We start from the raw sequence: 21,207 nt of genomic DNA, 5'->3' as shown, positions 1-21,207 counted from the left end.
ATTAATTTTAACATGCATTTCTTTTAGGAGCTAAACACGTCAGTACTTTATTGAAATTTAAAATCAAAAAGTCTGATAAATGTTCAAAGGTGAAACTTTAAATGTTGTGAATAATCAAAAGTTCTTTTGCATGACCCCTTTAAAACAATACATTATATATTTTTTCTATCAAAACAATACATTATTTTTTCTCTAACAAAACAATACATTATATATTTTTTCTAACAAAATACATTTTTTTTATTTCTAACAAAATGCATTATATGTCTTCTCTAACAAAACAATACATTACTCTTTTTCAAACAAAACAATACATTATATATTTTTTGGTCTAACTTCGAAGGTAAACTTTTCACAATTGTGTGGAGCTGATCGGTCGCAAGGTTGTGCTTTCACCCGTCTTTTGCTTTGTTTGTGTCGGGTTACTGGAGCCAAAAGCTGGGCACAGACTCACTCACTTACTGACTCTATCTCTCACTCCTTCACTCACTGACTCTCTCACTGATTCACTCCGCATGATTTCAACCTGGAGCCTGGAAGAGAGCGGGGGTGTAGATTTTCGGATGGGAAACCGGAAAGTGAAGTGAACGTGTCAAAATCTGTGATCACAATTCAATTGAAGGCAATTATTTTTGCTTTCGGGTTTCGTGTCTCCAAGCTGCGCAGGGGGCGTACTGCGTACCCGCATGATGCTATCTGAAGTACACTATTTAAAGGGCCAATGCAAAAATGGATTTTGGAGGAGAAAGGAGGAAATGCACCAATGGATTCCAAGAGAGTAAAGGTAGCATCCAAATTCATAGATGCTTCACTTGAAGTATTGCTGGGTACAGCGAGAACAGGAGGGAGATAATTTACCCAAGTGATGGGAGGAAGAAACCTGGTTCTGCCACCAAGAAGGCGTGGCTGGAGGTGGCAGAAAAGGTGAGCAGCAGGAGCATTGTGCCCAGATCTTGGCTGCAGTGCAGGAAACGCTTTAATGACCTAACCAGGTCAGGAAAAGTGAGTAGTTACTGATTCACCCGGATTCTGTGGTGTACAACATCCCCCCTCTCACTCTGTCTTGGCAAGCCTACTCCATCACATCACTCCTCACTCCTACTTAAGTTTCAGTAGCAACCATCCTTCACTTTCTATGCACTTCCTCACCTCCCCATTTATGCACCCACCACTGCCACTCACCCCAATCCTTGTGCAATGTGATGCATCTGTCTGATAGTCACCCTCACCCAATGCACTGCATCCATCGGCTGAATACGTCACCTTCAGTCACTCACAGTTCTGTTCTTTCACCCCTTGTAGAAGAGAGCGCGAAATGCAAGGGAGAGGGCGAGGACTGGAGGTGACCCTCCACAAGTAATCCAACTGACAGATGCAGAGGAGGAGGCCATTGAGATAAGTGGCACATCTGCTTCCCTATCCATCAAAGATGGAGAGACTGGGAACCCTCATATGCCTGATGACAGAACTTAAATATCTTTCACACACATGATGACTTTGTTTCATCAATGACTGAACTATGAGAAACCTAAGTATGGTGATTGGCAAGATTGTTACTTTGCCATGACTAATTCATTGCGCTTTCTGTTGTCTTCCAGGGCCTTCACACGTAGACTAAGAATGTGTGGAGACGGATTTCATCGATTCCTCAGTGGACCTCATTCCCTCTGAGGTCACCGTCACAGGACATACAGCCATACACCAGCACAGATACTGGCACTTTGTTGGGTCCTGTTAGCCAGCTAGTTGGGTTGTCACCTGGTGATTCACAACTCATAAGTGAGCACGAGCAGACTCTGGTGGCAGGTGCAGCCATGGAGAGTCTGCATCGGAGGGCGCACTCCTCTCCGAGCTCTGCTCAACTGGACACAGATGCTGAATACCGGGGGCCGTTGTTGAGATTGGGAATGATTGATGTAGAGTTGCACATTTGTGAGGTACTGGAAAATGTGCCACGTACACTCTCCATAATAGCGGAGAGGATGGAGGAGTCCAACTCCATTAGTGGATTGATGTCGCAGATAATTGCGAAACTGTCTGCCATGGAGTGTCCGCCTCCATGGAGTTTCAAGCACGGCTCTCGAATGAGTCTATGCAGGAGATGCCTGGTGCCTTCAACAGGATGACGGATACCTTATCCATGGCCTTACGGCGAGTCTCAGTTGTGCTCCAAGCTGCTCTCCAGCAGAGTGGTGGGGGTGATGTTGTGCTGGCCCGGGAGAGGGATGATGGCAAAAGGGGACATGGAAGTGGGAACTCCACTCAAAGTGCTCTCACGTCTCACCCATTGACCCCTCCCTCAACCAGTACCTGAAATGCTGCCTCCTCTCCCAATGGCCGAGTCTGCCCTTGCACAGGTGCAGGGGGAGCATTCTTTGGTGGGTCCCTCACGGGCTTCAAAACCCAGAAGTCATAGGCCAAGAACATCTCAGCTGTCTGGGCGTGGATCTGAGCAGGCTGCCACTATCTCTGCTGAAGCCACGGTGGATGCACCACATAAAAGCGATAGGAAGTGCAAGTTGAAGCAATTATAGTTCACCAAGGGTATGCATAAGGATGTTTGAAGAAATGTTATGTTGTTACGTTTCCTTTATTTTAGATTTTCACATTAAATGTATTGATTATCACCACTTCCTCGTCATGGCCATTATTGCGTCACGAGTGTTAAGTTGCCATTTCATTTGCTTCATGATGAATGCCAGCTTATGACGGTACCCATTGGGTAGAAGTGCAACGGGTGTATGCGTGGGTGAAGGACTGTTTTCTGCGGGGAGGATGGTTGGTGGTGGTGGTGGTTGTGCCAGCCGACCGGAGTATCTCGATGTCTCTCTTTTGGCACTGTTATTAAGCTGTGAGAGATGAGCGCATCCCTAGCAGTAATATGTGCGAATGGTCTGGTGATGGGTGCCCCGTTTTCATATTCCTCCTCCTCATCAACCTCTTCCTCTTCTTGAATGTTATCACCAACAAAGGATACTTGACGAACGCCTTCGTCCTCCTCCATCTGTAAACCTCTCTGCTATGTTCTAGAGACTCTCGCTGGTGAGTATTGAAGGGCGTCTCCAAACTCATCCAGGCACCTGAAGCGTATCTTCAACATGGCTTGCTCAATGACACACCTGGTGGTCATGTGGCTCTGGTTGTATCACTCTTGCACCTCACTGGTGGGGTTCCTCACAGGTGTCATGAACCACGTTTGCAGGGGCATCCCTTGTCTCCAACGAACCAGCCCTTAAGTGTGTCTCTTGTCTGGAAGAGGTCTGGAATGTTGGACTGGCATAAATTGAATGCATCATGACAGCTGCTAGGGAATCTGGTGCACACCTGCATAAATTGCTTCTTGTGGTTGCACACCAGCTGTGCATTGATGGAGTGATAGCCCTTTTGGTTTACGAAGACTCCTGGTTCATGTGGTGGTCCTCGGATTGCCACGAGTGTGCAATCGATTGCACCCTGCACCCTTGGGAAGCCGGATAGAGAGGTGAAACCCACCGCCCTCTCATTCTGGCGATTGTCGTTGTGGGGGTAGTTAACATAATCGGATGCCCTGGCAAACAAATCATCCGTCACCTGCCTTATACATTTACGTGCAGATGACTGACACACCCTGGAGATGTCACCGGCGGTGCCCTAGAAGGATCCAGAGGTAAAGAAATTGAGAGCAGTCGTTACTGCTTGGCCACCAAGTCCAGCAGGGAGCAGCTCTTTCTAAAGGAGGCTGCAGATACCTGCAACCACCTGCCGATTCAATCCGAGCCTGCTCCTCAGAAAGGTCCAGGAAGCTCAGACCCTGCCTGTATACCCTCTCACATGGATAGTGCCTCCTGCAACCTCATCCCCTCGGTTCCTCCTCTCTCTGTTGTTCTCTAGGTCCTTGTTGTGCACCTCTCTCTTGTGCACCTACAAATCCCAACACAGCACGATGTGGCTGCCATGAATGGCAATTTTCCTCCTCTTCAGATGTCCTCTGTGATACATCCATTGTGCCCCCATCCTGATCTTGTCAGTTTGAGAAGCTCCAAATTTTTGCTAAAGATGTCTCAACACAAGAACTTACATAAGAACATAAGAAATAGGAGCAGGAGTAGGCCAATCGGCCCCTCGAGCCTGCTCCACCATTTAATAAGATCATGGCTGATCTGATCCTAAACCTCAAATCTAAATTCATGTCCAATTTCCTGCCCGCTCCCTGTAACCCCTAATTCCCTTTACTTCTAGGAAACTCTCAATCTCAACTCAAGAACTCTGTCTCAACACAAGAACTCTCAGCTAAACATTTGCCTGAAAGAACTGAGAGAACAGCTGCAATACCTGAGCTTTTATTGAGTTGGGTCGACCGCAGGTTTAAAAGCCCAAATTAACTTCCGCTGAATCTCGCCTCCGTTTCACTGACGAGATTCACGAGCACCGGGAAACCCATGCAGGAGACGTTAAATATGTTTATGTTTCAGAATAAATTAAAAACACCTATCTCAAGTAGAGAGATTGCCCTGCTAATGATCCGCCAGTTGGCAGTAATTGGGGACGCGACTTCTGGGAGTCAGCTGCGCGCGCACATCCAGACACGCCCACATTAAACCCAGAAGTGGGCATGTTTGGAGCTGGGTCGCAATTTAAAAACCTGCAATTTTGACTTCCCATCCGCCCCCAACCCACTTGTTCTTCAGGGTTAAAATTCCCCTCCCTGACTCTCTCACTGACTGACTGACATTCTCTCTCCCTCCCTCACTCACTGACTGACTCTCACTCACTCACTCACTCCCTGACTCTCTCACTCACTCCCTGACTCTCTCACTCACTCCCTGACTGACAGACATTCTCTCTCCCTCCCTCACTCACTGACTGACTGACACTCACTCCCTGACTCTCTCACTCACTGACTGACTGACAGACATTCTCTCTCCCTCCCTCACTCACTGACTGACTGACTGACTCTCACTCACTCCCTGACTCTCACTCACTGACAGACAGACATTCTCTCTCCCTCCCTCACTGACTGACTGACTGACTCTCACTCACTCACTCCCTGACTCTCTCACTCACTGACTGACTGACTGACTCTCACTCACTCACTCACTCCCTGACTCTCTCACTCATTGACAGACAGACATTCTCTCTCCCTCCCTCACTGACTGACTGACTGACTGACTGACTCTCACTCACTCCCTGACTGACAGACAGACATTCTCTCTCCCTCCCTAACTCACTGACTGACTGACTCTCACTCACTCACTCCCTGACTCTCTCACTGACTGACTCTCACTCACTCACTCACTCCCTGACTCTCTCACTCACTGACAGACAGACATTCTCTCTCACTCCCTGACTGACTGATTCACTCCCTGTCATTCTCTCTCACTCTCTGTCTGTCTCTCTCTCTCTCTCTCACTGACTGACGAACGAGGAAGTGAAAACTGAAAATAAATTTCCGAGAAAACGTTGCTGCCGACGGCGGCCGTCAGACCAATGAAAGTCTGCGGAAGACTTCCGCAATCGGCGTTCGGGGCCCGCCCAGGCGCTGTTGTAAATTCTTAGGGACAAACACGAAAACAAATCGCAGGGGGGGAATTTCCAGTCTTCCGGCTTCTTCTTTTACTTTCGATCTAATTTTGCAACTGGCAGGACGGGCGACTTGGGTTTGCCTCTGGACGTTTTTTTTTCTCTCAACGTGACCGTCCTGCTGTCAGCCACTTTGAAAAAAAAACAGGGATCATTTATCTTTGGAAGTGGGGATTTGGAGGTAATTAACAGGTTTTGTCAAAGATTCGGAATGCATTAAACAGGAAGTCGTTTACTTGTATTGCAAAATATTAGATACTGGAGAGATGTCAGAATTTTGTGACTTTTGAAAAGAAAGCAAGTTGATGACCCGCTGCAAAAAGAAAACGAAAAGTGTTTCCAACTTTTGCGCGAAGCTTTTTGTAGTTTTAGTTTCGTTTTTACCATAAACATCTCTGCAAAACAAATAATGTTAATAATGTAATTAGTGCTGGACTTGGACCTTTGCCGACACACGCAATTTAAAAAAAAAACTCCATTTCTGTTTCTTTACAAATGTTATTTTGGAGGCTTTGGACTAACGTGCAAACTGGCACCTTTAACGTCAGCAAGTGCACCTTAAAATAAATCGGGTTCGTTTTTTCAGCTTCCACGACAACTGCTAGAACCCAAGGGCTGAGCTTTGCCCCCTTTACAGTATGTGGATTGAAATATGGAGGAACTAATTGCACTTTCGGTTTGCTCGATCTGGACTTATAAAGACACTAACCAGAGCCAGGCCGCCAAATACTAGGAGGACATTATAAATGGAGACGTGTTAAACGATAAAATATGACACAGTTCAGTTTGTAATATTTCAAATAACACTACAGTTGCGTCAAGGCATATTTATAGGACAACACTGCCTTGAACCTGCATTAAACGCGGAAATAATGTTGCCACTGGTCTTTTAAAGTGTATGAATTGTCATGGCTTCTAGCAAAAAAAAAATGAGAGCTGTTTTGTATTTTTGGAAGCGTTATTTTATTAGTTTTAATATGTCTTTAGTAAACTCACTTCCGCCTTCTGAGCTCTGTGGCGCGCCAAGGGTCGGGCAGCAGTTTGATTGACACCTCCGAGGGCTAATGGAAGGCGGGGAGTGTGATTGACAGTGGCAGCGGCCAATGAAATGGTGCCGACTCGGTGATTGATGGCGCTCACAGCCAACCAGATAGCGAAGTGTGTGTTTTTAATATAGTCAATGGAAGGTGCTGCGGGATACAGTTGTGTTATATAATTCGAGGATTCTAGTTCTAGCAATAAAAGTTGGTAAACGGGTCGGGCAGAAAATCAGCCTGGAAGGAAGGTGTTTTTATTTTAAGTAAATAGAATTCTAAAGAAGAGAAGTTATGTCAAACTTGTACAGTACCTTGGTTATCCCACACTTATCGAGCACTTTACACAGTCCTGGTCTCCATATTACAAAAAGGATATAGAAGCACTGGAGAAAGTGCAAAAAAAGATTTACGAGGATACCACCAGCACCGAGAGGGTGCAATTTATCAGGAAAGACTGAACAGGCTGGGGTACTTTCCTCTGTGTTTTTCTCTGGAAAAGAGAAGACTGTGAGGTGACCTGACCGAGGTCTTTAAAATTATGAAGGGGTTGGAAAGGGTCGACTTAGAAAAGATGTGGAGGAGTCCAAACCCAGGGGCTATAAGATAGTCACCAATAAATCAAATAAGGAATTTAGGAGAAACCCCTTTACTCAGTGTCGTGAGAATGTGGAACTCGCTACCACATGGAGTGGTTGAGGCGATTAGCAAAGATGCATTTAAGGCGAAGCTAGATAAGTGCATGAGGGAGAAAGGATTAGAAGGATGTGTTGATAGGGTGGGAGGAGGCTCGTGTGGAGCGTAAACGCCAGCATAGACCTGTTAGGCCGAATAGCCTGTTTCTTTGCTTTAAAATTCTATGTAATTTTAAGTGCATAATTCAAGATGATTACTAAAGAATTAAAAGGAAGGATAGAAAGAAAAAAATCCTTACAGGGAGAGTGATCTTTTATAGGATGTGGAATTTTCTGCCAGAAGAGTTGTATAAGCCAAGACTATAAATGTTTTAAAAGGTAATTACTGTAGATAATCACTTGGGGGAAAAAAAATATTAAAGGTATGGAGAGTGAACAGGAGAGTAGGATTATGTGGATAAAAACATCAGCGCCGACTTGATGGGTGGAATGGCCTGTCTCTTTGATTTAACATTGTATAAGTCTGGGGTAAGATTTCCTTGGGGCAGTTCTGCCGATCTCCGGAAGATCTGCAGAAACCCTGGAGAAATGGCATAAACAGCAATTGAAAGGAGGAAATTTCCTTTGGGGGCATAATTGGGAAGTTACAACTTAAATTAGGTAGACTCGTGCATCCATTTTGCCGATGTCTATTTACACCAAAATGTCCAGGTAATCTTATTAACATAAATGTAACGAAAGTGGGTGTAAACAAGTGGAAATCGGCGTAAACAATCGGGGCCCGAGGAAAGCCCCAATCTCATAAAATATATATTCCTTTTTTAAGCATGAATATTAAAGTTTCAAGCCATCGAACTATCATTCATGCACAATAGGCACTGCATGTTTAAGAAGATGCAATCATGGAAGCTATTCAGTTTTCAACGTGACACTTACTGGTGCCATAAAAATGCATTTAAAGAAACAATAATTACAGTGCAGGTCTCAGTGAGGATTAAAAAAAGAAATCGCTCAAAAAATAGCAATAAAACACCCGAAAAATGACTTTGTTTCCAGCCGCACCTAAAATTTTGGGTTTAATTTTACAGCTGTTTTGAACCAGTGTAATTGCAAAAAAATTGTGTGTACAGCTCTTTAGCTTGGGGGCAGAACTGTTATAATGAGCCAAGATGTGTTCGGGAGCAGGGATTGATAGACGGGCGTAAAAGGAACGAGGAAATTTGGGCATTGTGTAATTAAATGTGTGTAACACACTTGCCTCCGAGTTTCCTTTTTTTGTTGTATAGGTGTTTCAACAACAACTGGAAAGTTGCATTTATATAACAACTTTAACGTAGTAAAATGTCCCAGGGCGCTTCATGGGAGTGATTATCAAACAAAATTTGACACCAAGCCACATAAGGAAATATTAGGACAGATGATCAAAAGTTTGGTCGAAGAGGTAGGTTTTAAGGAGCGTCTTAAAGGAGGAGAGAGAGGTGGAGAGGCAGAGAGGTTTAAGGAAAGAATTCCAGAGTTTAGGGCCTAGGCAGCTGAAGGCCCGGCTGCCAATGGTGGAGCGATTAAAATCAGGGGATGTGCAAGAGGCAAGAATTGGAGGAGCGCAGAGATCTTGGAGAGTTGTAGGGCTGGAGGAGGTTACAGAGATAAGGGAGGGCCGAGGCCAAGGAGGGATTTGAAAACAAGGATGAGAATTTTAAAATCGAGGCATTCTCTGGGTGCAAGTACACAGGAAATTCCAACCCAAGCTGTTTTTCTAGGGTTTCCACTGATTTTTCACTGAAGTTTTGGCAGGAGAACCCCTGCAGAAATAGTTAGCATCTCTCTTTATTTCTTGACTTGCAAATAATAATGTTAAAAATAACAGTTTCTTTGAATGTATTTCTGGAAATAAGCATGAGAGAAAACAATATCTTAGAATATAAGGCCTAATGCCCTGGGGAGTGTTTTTTCTTAAAATCACAGTATTTCTGTAACCTCCTCCAACCCTCCAAGAACTCAGCATTCCTCCAATTCTGGCCTCTTGTGCCTCCCCTCCCCTTCCTTCACCCCACCAATGGCGGGCGTACCTTCAGTCGTCTAGACCTTAAGCTCTGGAATTCCCTTCCCAATTCTCTTCGCCTCTCCACCTCTCGCTCCTCCTTGAAGGCGCTGCTTAAAACCTATCTCTTTGATCTAGTGTTTGGTCCCCTGTCCTAATGTCTCCTTCTTTGGCTTGGTGTCAATTTTTGTCTGATTAAGCTCCTGTGAAGTGCCTTGGGAAGTTTTACTATATAAGGTTTTTTTTATGTAAAGCGGTACAGTCCCCACCGCTTATAGCGGGCGCGTTGGCATTAATGCAATTTGCCGCTATACAGGGTCGTTGGTGTAACCTGATGGTTGAGATCCTGGAAGTGGCGGGCAATGCAGCACGGGACAACAAGAAATCCATAACAGTAGTTAAAAATTGCACATTCGGGGAGGATATAGAATAGACAGTGAAGATGGAGGTGACTGTGTACCGTAAAATTTTATTTCACTATAACTGGCTTTTCGTTACCTAAAAGACCACTGTCTTGCTGGATTCTATTTTAAGCATTATTTATACTGTTTCCGTTTTATCTCCCAGCATGAAACAATCAATTACTTTCATACGATTACACAGTCCGGTTACAAAGAAAATGATAAGTTTTTAACAATGAAAATCAGCAATCTTTCGAGGCTGTACTGTGAAGGGAATTACACATGCCAATGTCTACACTTGGAAACTTTCACAACTTCGTGACCGTGTTCAGATATTTACTCGAGGTTTGTTATCATTACCAATTCGGGCAACAGAAAAGTTTGCAATGTCAGAAGACCTGAATTTAAAACAGAGTCTGGAATTTGTGATGGGAAACGGGGAATAACTGGGATTGTAAAGAAAGAGATTGTGCAAACAGCTGCTCCAACAACAAAAACAACAACTTGCATTTATGTAGCGCCTTTAACGTAGTAAAATGTCCCAAGGTGCTTCACAAGAGTGTTATCAGACAAAATTTGACACCAAGCCACATAAGGAGATAATAGGACAGGCAACCAAAAGCCTGGTCGAAGAGGTAGGTTTTAAGGAACGTCTTAAAGGAGAAGAGAGAGGAAGAGAGGTTTAGGGCCTAGACAGCTGAAGCACAGCCGTCAATGGTAGGACGAAGGAAATCGGGGATGCACAAGAGGCCAGAATTGGAGGAATGTAGAGTTCTCGGAGGGTTGTAGGGCTGGAGGAGGATACAGAGATGGGGAGAGGTGAGGCCATGGAGGAATTTGATAAGGATGAGAATTTTCAATCTGGGGCCTTGCTGGATAGGGGCCAATGTAGGTCAGCGATCACAGTGGGGATGGGTGAATAGAGCTTCGTGCACATTAGGAAACGGGATGCCTGAAATAGTCGGTGTGCTTAATACAGTTTAAACACGCCTTTGTAGTTGATGCCTATGGTAATGGCAAATGGTTAGCACCAGTTGCCCGTTATAGGTGACTGTACGGGATAAGCGGGGATGGTGTAAGAACTGTATTAGAAATGTAAGCCGTTTGCAGTTTTTATACATATAGTTTCAAAGGTGTGATCACATAAATAGGAAAAATATGTAAACACAAGTGTACATCTGACAGTGCTACCATTTGGGGGGAAGAAAGAAGTTTTCTGTATGTTGGTCAAATGTTTTTATGTATGTGTTGTAAAGATCACAAGGGAAACTGTTGAAAGTGACGTAGCTTGCAACCAACTCTTAAATATTATCACAATTCAATATATTTAAGAGTGACCTGCACCAATATGAATCTATATTTTTAAACTAAAGTAATTGTGGCTCTTAATGAGTGACACCTTGGCAGGCCTGCTCCAGATTCTTTTAAGTGAAAACTAGAAATTACTTCACGCAAGGAGAATTTAGTGACCGATGGTTTTTCTTTAAAGTTTACTCTAAATATCAAGGCAGAAATGTAAACCTGTCCCAGTCTTTGGACAGTTTCTCAATACAATTTTGTAGAAACATTTGTACAAAGGTTGCACCTTGGAAACTCTTCAAAAATGTGTTCACTGTAAAAGCGACATGTCTAGTGCTAATTATGAAATAGTTTTTGCCTTGGAACCTGTAAGTTAAGTAGTGGTGGTATCGTGGGCTCTGATCGAGGTTTGAAAAGATGGGGCACATGTACTTCATTTTCTAATGTAATAAATATTGTTATAGAATTAGCCCAATACATTTGTGTAACGAGAATTGTAAATTTTATTTGTGAGGGTTGAAGAGGATCAGCCACATTTGCCTCTAGCGTTTTTGTATTTTTGCCAGTTGCTGGTTATAAATTACTTTTGGTTTCACATGTTTAAATCCTACTTGCCTATCACTTCCATCTTTTTCAGGAAATTGTGTGACTATTATTTACTAAACAAGTCACTTTGGCTTAGTTTTCGTTATTCATTACTTCCCTAATTTTACCGCTGACTAAATGTGAGCATTTATTTATTTGATGTATGATAAACATTATGTTCCTCCCTCCCTCTCCACCTATGGGGAGGGCATCTCGCTACCAAATATCCTCTGGCTATAAAGACAAACTGCAGCCTTCTTCGTCCATTGGTAGGAAACATGGTTAATTGTGAAATGTGCATTGGTGTACTTCTATACAAACTACAGTAGCACTTTTTAAGCTAGGCTGCTGTTAGAATCTTCAGCACAGGTTTGCAAGGCATAAAAAAACAACTAGTATCATTTAATTTTTAAGTAATTCCTTCGGCCCCCATTCCTTATTTCCATCCAGTGGGATGGTTGATAATCAATTTAACATACTTGACTACAATATTTATAACATAAGCAACTTAAGTCTGTGGAGTCAGACCCAAGTATTTGTAACACTGAAGATACAAGCTTCTCATACTCTAATTGTAATTTCTTTTGTGCTGTATAATATATGCTGTCTAGACATACGAATTCAAATTTTGCATTATCTTCAACAATGAAATTGTTATTTATTCTATTCTCAATGGAACTCCTCGTTTGTAACAGTTACATTTCATGCACCTCCCCGTGCACACACAATGGTGTAATAACAGCTACTGCAGTGTACTGTTGTATATCGGCAAGTAGCATTTTGCCATATTTTGATAATATATAATGTGTGTTGCTATAATGGAGCTTTTTTCCTTCTCCCCAAAGCAGAACCATTTTTTTAAAACCATACTCCTATCATCACTTTGACAATAGCCGCAATTACAGTCTGTTGCACTTTTAAAGTTAGGGGGAAGTTAGATAAATCAATAGATAGGATCATGTGTTCAATCCATGTTGTGTTTTCAGATGACGGCTAGATGTATGATGTAATGAAGCAAGTGATATGGAAAGTAAGGCAAATTTAAAGTAGTGGCAACAGAATGCGGCAGCATTGGATATTTAAAAAATATAATTCTGTAAATTGCGTATCATAACTATTATCTGATGGAAGGTATGTTTTCATGTACAAGGTTTTCAGTAAACATATTGTCATGACCAAGAAAGCCTGGTTTTGAATAAATTAAATTGCTTAAGTCCTTAAGTAGTGACTTCCCATGGAGTTAAATTTCTACTTAAAAATTGTTAACAAATGTTGATATTTCAACTTTGCAGAAGCCTGGCAGGAATCGCTACTTTAGTGGTGTTTGTGTATTAATAGCAGATGTCAATAACAGCTGCTGTGGGTGAAGTTTTGAAAAGTGTTAAAAAAGAAATCACAAGAAGTACTTGGGACTGCATTATATAATTTATATTTCAGGCCACTTTGATGTAGCAAATGCCTAGGAAGAAAGATAGCTTAAAAATGTACCACTGAAGCAAAGGCACGTCAAGCTCACCTGCATAAAATCCTTATTGCTCCACTCCCACCTCCCCCACAAACATTTACTTGCAAGCTGAGACGTTCAGGTGGATGAAGCTGAATTCCAAACAGCTGAAACTAAATTTCAAACGCTGCCCTATAGTTTGAATAAAAAATTTTGAGACATGACTTTCAATCTTGATTGTGAAAAATAAAATAAACCAATACATAAAGTTATTTTAATTAATAGTTATTAATTTGGGATAAATTGGTTTAATGTTTCCACGTGTAATTCTGAGATCAGGTTGACAACCAGAAACCATTCACCTGCTCAATCTGCAAAATTCTAAGGATACTTGTTTTGTCACTCACTTGCTACTGTTAACTATTAGTGCAACATGTTTTTTTTTTAAATCAGATTTTTTTTTTTTATTCGTTCATGGGATGTGGGCGTCGCTGCCAAGGCCAGCATTTATTGCCCATCCCTAATTGCCCTCGAGAAGGTGGTGGTGAGCCGCCTTCTTGAACCGCTGCAGTCCGTGTGGTGACGGTTCTCCCACAGTGCTGTTACGAAGGGAGTTCCAGGATTTTGACCCAGCGACAATGAAGGAACGGCGATATATTTCCAAGTCGGGATGGTGTGTGACTTGGAGGGGAACGTGCAGGTGGTGTTGTTCCCATGCGCCTGCTGCTCTTGTCCTTCTAGGTGGTAAAGGTCGCGGGTTTGGGAGGTGCTGTCTGATTGTTCTTCCTATACCGTATTGTTGTAAGTAAATGGCTTTTTCCATCTCTCTCCTTTCTTTCAGTGAAGGCTCCAGACCTCTCTCCCAACCCCAGAGCTGACAGAAATATCACCCTTTTCCCGTATGCCGCCCTCCCCAACTCAGAAACCATTCTGACCCCACAGTCGCATTCAGCTTGCAGGTAAGGAAAAGGTCTGTCAGTCTCAATTTTACCTTGACTCACACTGAATCTTTACTTGCACTAGGATCACTGCACTCCCCATTTTCAGCCCGCAACAGAACCTAGAAGTAAGAGAGAAGGGAGGGGCTGCCATAAGTCATGATAAGGGGAGAGAAAGTGATCTACAAAGAATTTGTTTTCAATTCAAAAATATATTAATAATGCTTGATACAGCTGATACAAGTATTGAAAATGAGTGCGAGAAAGTAAAGGTTTGTTTATTTTCAACATCTTAGCAGTGCATTGATCTTTGCCAGTAGTGCAAAATAGGCACTAGTGAATCGGTAGCCCATTTGGCAGCGTGTCTTATTTTCTTTACCATTGATGTCAATGGAAAAGAACATTGAGAACGGTATAAAGCAGGCTGATATCTGTCCAACATAGTCTTTTGGAGGTATGTATGTGGATGTTGGCTGAAGACAGGATTGGACTCTGTTGTGATGTCTCTTGTCTCTTGTGGTGGAATAGCTCACTGTTATGGCCCACATATTAACATTGGCCATTTGGGCAAGGTACCAGAGGTCCCATACCGCAGCAGGAAAGCAACAGCAATTTGCATGATTACATGCAATCTCTGACACATGGAGCTAAGCTGATCCTTCTAGATTCTTTGGGAACGTGATGAGGGAGGTGAAGGAACAGCATCTGTGCAATGTGGCTGATAAGCCCCCTTTACTTGTGTTAGCTCTGTGGTGCATGCCTCCACAAGAGGTATGTAAAAGGATGTACTTCGTGCATGGACTTTGTTGCATATCTTCCATTTCTACCTATTCCCAATCTTGTCATGCAGAATTGAGCCCTCGTTTTCTCTTGAGATCACAATGTCTTGCCCTTGTTCCAACTCTGTGGATGAAGATGTGGATGAATCATCTTTCAAGATGTAAAATGGACAAAGTTTGCTTGATTCATATGTGAATCAATTGTTTGAAATGAACACTTTTTTGAGCAATATGGAAGACTGCAATATGGCTGATTATTGACCAACAATATATTTGCATTAATTGCTGTTGTGTATATTATGCAATATTTAATATTAATAGCAGGAACTTGAATATCTTGAGTTTTAGAATGGATTCATAAGATTAAAAAATACACAGAATTACATAGCCTGTTTCTGTGCTGTACATTCTATTTGGCCAAACAGGTCCATGCCGGTGTTTATGCTGCACACGAGCCTCCTCCCTCCCTACTTCATCTAACCCTATCAGCATATCCTTCTATTTCTTTCTCCCTCATGTGTTTATTAAGTGCATGTATGCTAGTTGCTGTGGTATTGCTCCATGTGGTAGCAAGTTCCACATTCTAACCACTCTGGGTAAAGAAGTTTTTCCTGAATTACTGCATACAGTTTTGGTGTCCATACTTAAGAAAAGACATACTTGCTCTCGAGGCAGTACAAAGAAGGTTCACTCGGTTAATCCCGGGGATGAGGGGATGGACATATGAGGAGAGGTTGAGTAGATTGGGACTCTACTCATTGGAGTTCAGAAGAATGAGAGGCGATCTTATTGAAACATATAATTGTAAACAATTTTACAACACGAAGTTATAGTCCAGCAATTTTATTTTAAATTCACAAGCTTTCGGAGGTTTCCTCCTTCGTCAGGTGAACGATGTGAAAATGAAATCCTCGAAATGAAATCGCATTTATAATTCACAGAACAATGCATTGTTCTGTCTCTGAACAAATGGCTCAGTTTGGTAGTTAGTTCCAATTATCACAGATGAAATTTGATGGGGCATCTTGTGCGGATAAAGGAATATGGAAACGGGGCGGTTACATGGGATTAGGACTACTGTTCATGTAAAGGATAAACATCGACACGGGCTGGTTAGGACGAGTGCCCTGTTTCTGTGTTGTAATTGCTACGTAATTTTCTAGTGAAGAATCTTTTGTGCAGGATGAGAGATTGGTAGGTGGATATTTTCTCAAAAGTTGGCCTTCATCGTTCCCCCTGTCTGTAGTACAGATGTTTTCAGTCTTCAAATTTACAGGCTTAATCTACAGTTATTGAGTACTTGAGCTTTTCCTGCTTGGGTGCACCTGAAGCTGTCCGTTAGTCTGCTGTTTAAATGAGCATGACCGCTTACATGTAGGTTAGGGGACAATGGCACTACGTTCAATGAAATATAAATAAATAAACTACAAAACAGCTGAGACATGTGATTTTCAGTTACTGAGTGGTACGTGTTGTGGATAATATCCAACTGTTGGCCATCACACAATTACAATGTTGAAACTGTTTCTTGTGACTGTATGAACACCTCCTAATTACCACCTGCCAACTTTGATTTCATCACCACAGCTTTCATTCTTTAATGACATTATAATCATTTATCTCATGGTTGTTTGTGGGAACTTGCTAGTGCAGAATGGCTGCCATATTTACTAACAGAACAACAATCACTGCCTGCCAAAAAATGTTGTGTAAAATTGCACTGGGATATTTTAATGAGAAAGTTGCAACATAAATGCAAGTATATTTATTATAATTGATGAGGAAGCATCTTGCCTGCTGATTATCACCAATTATTTTCTCAGACAGTAGAACAGATAATATTGTCTCCTGATCTCTAACTTGCAGAAAATGGGTGGCAAGAATCCCTCTATACAAAATGCACCATAATTCATTGGTATCATAAAGCAAACCTTCGCTGCAATTTAGGCTCTAAGAAAAGTACAGCTGGATGTCAATCATGGGTTATGATACTGTAACATAACATCAGTCATTTCCGATTATCTTTGAGGCTGGTATTTTTCTGCCAGAGTCTTCAATTAAAAGAAGTCAAAGGTTGGTAGCCTGTAGCTACTGATGCCTCTGTCATGCCTCCTGTGGTTGCACTAGTACAAAGTTGTATGGACCTATGGAGTAGTTGGCATGCTGTTTTTATACCTTAAACCCTGTCAATACAATGATAAAAGTATCAGATTGGAATCCCTACAGATTGTATTATAAAGTTGGTAGAGTAGACAGAGCTAATAAAACTAGAGATACAGTTGATTCTCCATAGGAGTTGCTCAGTATTAGAAAGTCTCTCAGCCATCATAGGATAAGGATGGTTGTGGATTTTCTCAGGACTACTGTCTCTGGAACTCCATAATTGTCTAACAAGAATTATCTCTCTAGTGAGCAGGGGGAAGAGTCAGGGTTGGCTTGATACAGGTTTTCTCTTTCTCACTGAAATGAAGAACCCTGTCTTAATGGAAAGCTCTTTCTAATGATCTGGCTGTGAACTGATATTTTTGCCAGGCTATGGAGGAGCCACCAGGGTAGATATGGCCCTCAATCAGCCTACCACTTACACCTGAAACTGGGCTACCCTGTCTTTTTAATCGGCCATTCCACCAATGCAATTTTTGAGATAAAATTGAAAATTATTAAACAGATTCTGGCACCAAAAGAGAAAATGGGGATTTGAAAGAAAATCTCTCTCAAAAAAAAATTGAACTGAATTTTTTTTTTAAAAAAAGCTAAAGAAGAACAAAGACACTGTAGGGAAAGGTTTAAAAAAAGTTGAAAATGAAAGCAAAAACATAAGTGGGGTGTGGGTTACCTTACCACCTACAAAATATATCCTACAGGTCTGATTTAAACCCTGCAGGGGCAGACAGCCTAGAATGTTGAACTACTTCACAATAGTAAGAGTAAGGAAGACTTGCTACAATTGTATAGGGCTTTGGTGAGGCTTCATCTGGAGTTCTGTGTGCAGTTTCGGTCTCCTTATCTAAGGAAGGATATATTTGTCTTGGAGGCAGTGCAACGAAGGCTCACTAGATTGATTCCTGGGATGAGAGGGTTGTCCTGGGATGAGGGGAGATTGAGCAGAATGGGCCTATACTCTGGTGTTTAGAAGAATGCAAGCTGATATCATTGAAACAAATAAGATTCTGAGGGGGCTTGACAGGGTAGATGCTGAGAGTAGTTTCCCATGGCTGGAGAGTCTGGAACTAGGGAGCATAGTTGCAGGATAAGGAGTTGGCCATTTAGAGATGAGGAGGAATTTCTTCACCTCGGAGGGTTGTGAATCTTTGTAATTCTCTACCCCAGAGGGTTGTGGATGCTGAGTCGTTGAGTATATTCAAGGCTGAGATGAATAGATTTTTGGACTGTAGGGGAATCAAGGGATATAAGGATTGGGCAGGAAAGTGGAGTTGAGGTCGAAGATCAGCCATGATCTTATTGAATGATGGAGTAGGCTTGAGGGGCTGTATGGCCCACTCCTGCTCCTATTTCTTATGTTCTTATATGCTGAAACTTGGCATGATCCCATTTGGAGGCAGACGTTCTACAATTTGGGTATTCAGCTACCACAACCATCCTTACACGCTAAGATGTATTTATAGTCTTAATAATAATCATCCCATCAGCTTCTCATTTTGTTTGTGGAAGTCCTCATTACGACATTAAGTTCTGTTAATGAAGAGATGTTTGGAACTACTAGTTAAAAACCTCAGTGAAAATGTCTATTGGCTTTGATTTCTTTTGTAGAATACCACGGGGTTGGGTTATTTTATTGGTTGTGCAGAACAAAGCGGATGATAACAGACCAAGCCAAAGTTTAGGTTTATATCATCGCCAAGGCATTAAATAAATAGAGTTGTGCCAATGAAAAAATTAAATCCAGATAGGGTGTTGAGAGTTTAAGATACATTAATACCTGTAGAACATTAGGATCGATCCAGATTTAGACCATTTAAGAGCTGTTCAAAAGCTAACCTATTTAATCAGGATTTTTGAATGTTGTCAACATGACAATGCTGTCTTCTGTAACATCAGGAGAGTGGCTGTTTCAACAGCTTGGTTTTGATTCTGTTTAATTTCCACCATAGCAACAAATGGTAGCTTATGATTTGTACCAGCAAATTTTCCAGATAGTAAAGGTATACGAGAATATTTTCCCATGTATGTGGAGCAAAACTGTAAATATGTTCACAGCTTCATCGCACAAAGGAGAAATCTTATCCCGTATTTTGCCACTATTTTGGATACCAGTGAAATTTTTAAAAAGTGAACTATTGTGTTTTTTACAGTGAGGGATATTAATGCCAGCCAATGAAACACTCTCATTTGAGGCATAAATCAGTTACAGAGTAAAGTTCTCTCTACTCTGCCCCAACAATGTGCCTTAACATCGACCTCAAACCAGCACCCTCTGGTTCACTTGTATCACACTTTCCATTTCCAATACCGGCTATCCTTGTGGCTCCCGAAAGAGATCCTGCATATTAGGGTGCAGCTGTACAATCAGTGAAATGTAGGGAAGTGGTGTGAGACCATCAGTAGTCTCACCTCCTTTTGTATTTTGACACCATATGAAGGATAACTATTGCTGTTTTTAAAAGTGCTCAGATCTTTGGATCTCTTGGACACTTTATAAATTTAGAGTTTAAAATGTTTTGAGCAACTGTATGCACATGCTTTCACTCTCAAAATATTTAAAATTTAATGTCCGGAGCAGAGGAATTCACATTTGCAGAACCCTCTGCTAGCCACGAGAATTCAATTCGGAGACGGCTAGTATAAAAAAAGTGGTTCCAGTCAAGCAACACATCGTATAGCAAATGGTTTCAGACTGGTAGCTACAGTGTGAGTGGATCCTCTGTGTCAAATTGGGAGTAGTTTTGTGCTGCACAGCCATGCCTGTTAGAAACTGTTGATAAGCATTTCACTTAGAATAGAAAGAGAAAACTTGAATTTATATAGCACCTTTCACAACCTCAGGACACCTCAAAACAATTTACAGCCATTAAGTACTTTTGAAGTATAGTCACTATTGTAATGTGGGAAATGTGGCAGCCAATTTGTGCACAGCAAGGTCTCACAAACATCAATGAGATAATGCCCAGATAATCTGTAGTGGCATTGGTTGAGGGATAAATATTGGCCAGGACACCTTGGAGAGCTCCCCTGCTTTTCTTCGAAAAGCGCCATGGGATCTTTTACATCCACCTGAAAGGGCAGACGGTTTAATGTCTCGTCTGAAAGACGGCACCTCCGACAGTGCAATACTCCCTCAGTATTGAACTGAAGCGAAAGCCTAGATAATGGGCTCTGGAGTGGGCTTGAACCCGTGACCTTCTGGTTCAGAGGCGAGAGTGTTACCAACTGAGCCAAAGTTGGCACCTGGTAATGTGTGACACCTGACACATACAACAAAATCTCTCTATTGCTTCCAAGTGTTCTATGAGTCTGGGGTTGAATCCAGGTCAGGGGGTGAAAGGATAATGTGCTAAGCCGTGGAACCATCCTTCTCCCCGCAAACAATTTTTGAGCTTTTCTAGTAGTCACTATCGAGCATAATATATTTTCACAGTATATATCATTTGAAAATATATTGATTCAAAAAATTACTCATTTTCTTTATAGGTTTTGTTTGTAATGTAATAACAAATTAAAGGAACTAAAAATAGCGCGAGCTTGCAATGTTTAGGTAGTACAGTAAATCTCTACAGGTTTAATGTTGTTGTGGATCAGTTGCAGGTTGTATTGTGATTTTTGGCCCTAAGTTACACCTTTACATAAGAACTTTCTTCTTTCTCCCTCCAGAGACCAGCATCTCTTTTCCAATTGGTTACAGTGCTCCCAGCAGCAGTGTAAAATCCCCATGACTTTACAACCACAAATCAGCTTTAATTATATCTTTCAATTAGCTTACAATTGTGCACCTGTACATTTTTGTCTTCCTTCTGCCAACGCAGATGGGATCATCGTCTGCATTTGGTCGAATGACAGATTAATTTCCATTGTAGTCAGTAAGAGGTTGGATGGAAGTCACTGGCTAATTTTGAGGCTAAGTTTAAACAACCTGTTGCAGCAGCTTATACGCAGCCCCTGATTACCACTTTGGTCTCTGTCTTTTGTCATTCCAAGATCTAATCCAGTTACTCGAGTGATAAAAGACAGAAATGCTTTGAAATGAAATAAGAAGTCCTGATTCCAATTAGCTTAGTTCTTGTCATTCGACCTTAATGAGATGCATCAACTAAAAACAACTGCGAGCTGATGAAAATCAATCTTGAATTCTGCAAACTGCATCCAAACATGCTTCAGCATATTGTGCTCCTATTCATAGTTTTTGTGTAAATTATATTTAAGAGGTTCGGGTGTCCCTTCTGTGCAGCATGCTGTACCTTTTACTGAGAAAATCTTACTCTATCTCTACTGAGTTAATGGTAAAATGGGGACAAATGGAGAGCTATAAAGGAAAAC

General features: G+C 41.8%; 1 protein-coding gene across 4 annotated transcripts in view; it reads left to right on the top strand.

Annotated features, from left to right (window-relative positions):
- Positions 1-5,533: 5,533 nt before the first annotated feature.
- irf2b (interferon regulatory factor 2b) overlaps positions 5,534-21,207 on the top strand; it is a 63,728-nt gene continuing 48,054 nt past the window's right edge. For 2 of the 4 annotated variants that reach the window (XM_067982568.1, XM_067982571.1), the window contains exons 1-2: positions 5,651-5,740; positions 13,840-13,957. The gene's annotated coding sequence lies outside the window, so the exon portion shown is untranslated. Of the gene's footprint in view, positions 5,741-13,839; positions 13,969-21,207 lie in introns of all 4 variants that reach the window. The other 2 variants (XM_067982569.1, XM_067982572.1) reach the window with 2 other exon arrangements.

The sequence above is a fragment of the Heptranchias perlo genome, chromosome 4, assembly GCF_035084215.1.
Source record: "Heptranchias perlo isolate sHepPer1 chromosome 4, sHepPer1.hap1, whole genome shotgun sequence".
In the NCBI taxonomy this organism is placed as follows: domain Eukaryota; kingdom Metazoa; phylum Chordata; class Chondrichthyes; order Hexanchiformes; family Hexanchidae; genus Heptranchias; species Heptranchias perlo.
Note: the sequence above shows the minus strand (reverse complement) of the source record. Positions and strands in the feature narration are given on the sequence as shown.